The 2,159-nt window shown below is 53.1% G+C and overlaps 1 long non-coding RNA gene across 1 annotated transcript; it reads left to right on the top strand.

Annotated features, from left to right (window-relative positions):
• Positions 1-6: 6 nt before the first annotated feature.
• Positions 7-858, top strand: LOC116217586. The gene is made up of 2 exons (XR_004162281.1): positions 7-242; positions 576-858. It is a non-coding gene; the product is annotated as an uncharacterized LOC116217586 (long non-coding RNA).
• The last annotated feature ends 1,301 nt before the right edge of the window (positions 859-2,159 follow it).

Genomic DNA, 2,159 nt, shown 5'->3' with positions numbered 1-2,159 from the left:
CCTCATTGACTCATGTTCTTGGTGTAGCACCAGCCTGGGCCGTGGGCTCTGTCTTAGGGCTTACCTATTGGTGCTAGTATCTGCGTGGGGGTCCTGTGTATGGGATTGATGGGGCAAACAAGTTTTCTTCTCTGCTTTACAGGCATATGTCCCTCCCCAACTCTTCTATAATGGGAAGGTGGATTATTTTGACCTTCAGTGACTCAGAGGTCTTCCGTCTCATCTCAAGAAGACTCTGAAAGGTAAGCGCTCTCACTTCCAGCAGCTTTACCACAGGTCCTGACTGAAGTTCAACCAAGAGACGTCCCAGCGAGGGAGCTGTGGGTAATGAAATGTGATTAAATGTAAGGAGAGGAGACTTGAATTTTAATGAGATGCAAATTATTCTAGAGAAGGCAGCATCCCTCTGGGCTGGAGTATCCTTTAAGTTAACAGCTTACTCTTCATATCCCCAACTGGGATACTAATTTGTCTTCTGCTAATTGCAGGCTCTGTCCTGAGTGTTTAGTTAGAAATTTTTTTTTCTGAACTCCTGTTCTGATTTTTCTTGCTGTGCTTTTATTCTCTGCTCCAAGCTCATTATGGTGTGTGGTGGGGACAGCGGAGACGTGCTGAGCAGAGTCAGGTCTCAGTCCCTCTTTTTCTAAGAACTCTGACAGACGTCATCAATGGCCTCAAGCATTTCCAGAGTGTACAAAAGCAGCAATCTGTAGAAAGAAAAAAAATTAAAGAAACCTTAAGATCATTTCTTTCTAGACTCCAATCTCAAACTGCTCTTTCTTAAAAGCAACTCATACGTATCCTTGTATGCTTTCTTCAATCTCATTTACAGTGCAGTAGTAAAAGCCATCAGACTTTCTTTGGTCTTTGTTCTGTTCTTCCCCTGTTGCTCAGGGGTCACAGAGAAGATGGAAAGGGAGGAGAGAAAGATGTTAGTAAAAGCAGTTACCTCACTGAGTGATTAACCCTTTAGTTTCTTTGGCTATGGAATCTCCCAGATTTGCACAAGCTTCTAGGCCCAGTAGTCAAAATTACTTAAAATAAAACACCATCAACAGAAGTGGGGAGGACTCTCAAAGTAGGCTTTTAAAGGCCTGCCACACAGAATCAGAAACAGCAGGTTAGGGACTGTGATTCTCCTCCATCTCCAATCTGTTGCTAACCATTTATCTATTTAGAGATGATTTCACGTTTTGGCTCTTCCACAAGGTTTTACCATGGCAGGGTCTGGACTCTAAGCCTCAGTCTCTGGCTCAGAGACTAAAAACTGGGCCAAGCACTTGGGTCTCAGTCTGGCCCTTGTGTCTGGCTCCTCAGCCATGGGCTCTGGGAGTAGTTTCCAGGGCTGGTCCTCATTCCCCAGCCTGACTGCCTGCTCCCCATCCCCGGGGTCCGTTCCTGGGCCCTACGTCCAGTTTCTGGGTCTCAGCCCCCGAGCCTCTGTCCCGAATCCCAGGCTTTGGGCCCGGTGTCAGATCTTGGGCCCTGATCTCCGGGCCTGGTCCTGAGCCCTAGGCCTAGCCGAGGTTCCCGGTCCTCATTCTCGTTCCCCGGCCCTGGATCTGGCGACCTGGGCCTCCGTCTCCAAACCCAGTCGCTCTCCCAGTCGCCTTTGGCCCAGAGGCGCTCCGACCCCCTTCGCGGCCAGCCACACGCGCGTTAACACCCGGAAGTGAAAGTAAGCGCCACCCCCACCGCCGCTGCCTGGAAGAAGCCGGAAAGCCCACGCTCTCGCGAGATCGTCCCACCCAATCCGCTGCCGCGAGGTTTCTCTCCTTCCTGTATTCCTTCACTCGCAGCGCCACGCCGCGTCGCGGCCGCGAGGGGGCGCAGTTGGTTCTGGTCGCCCGGGTTATGACGTCACCGCGCCGGAAGCGCCGCGAGAGAGGAGCGGGGCTGCGGGAGGAGCGCTTTATTTGGCCGCCAGAGAGGGGCGGGCGGAAGTTTTGCGGCGTGCAGTCGCCTACGCAGCTGTACCTCGTAACTTGGCCAGCTTTAGCACCCTGGCGAGGTCGCAGGTGGCGCGCACGGCGTCGAAGGCGTTGGTCGCCAGCTCCTGCTTCTTGTCGTTGTTGCTGAGCTCCCGCCGCAGCGCCGCCCGCTCGTTGAAGCCGCGCTGCAGCAGCTCGCTGTGCTCCCGTAGCTTCGCTTCCAGCGCC

This window comes from Meleagris gallopavo (genome assembly GCF_000146605.3).
Source record: "Meleagris gallopavo isolate NT-WF06-2002-E0010 breed Aviagen turkey brand Nicholas breeding stock chromosome 3 unlocalized genomic scaffold, Turkey_5.1 Chr3_random_deg7180001718234, whole genome shotgun sequence".
NCBI classification, from domain to species: domain Eukaryota; kingdom Metazoa; phylum Chordata; class Aves; order Galliformes; family Phasianidae; genus Meleagris; species Meleagris gallopavo.
The sequence above is the reverse complement of the archived record's forward strand: the minus strand, read 5'-3'. Positions and strand labels throughout refer to the sequence as shown.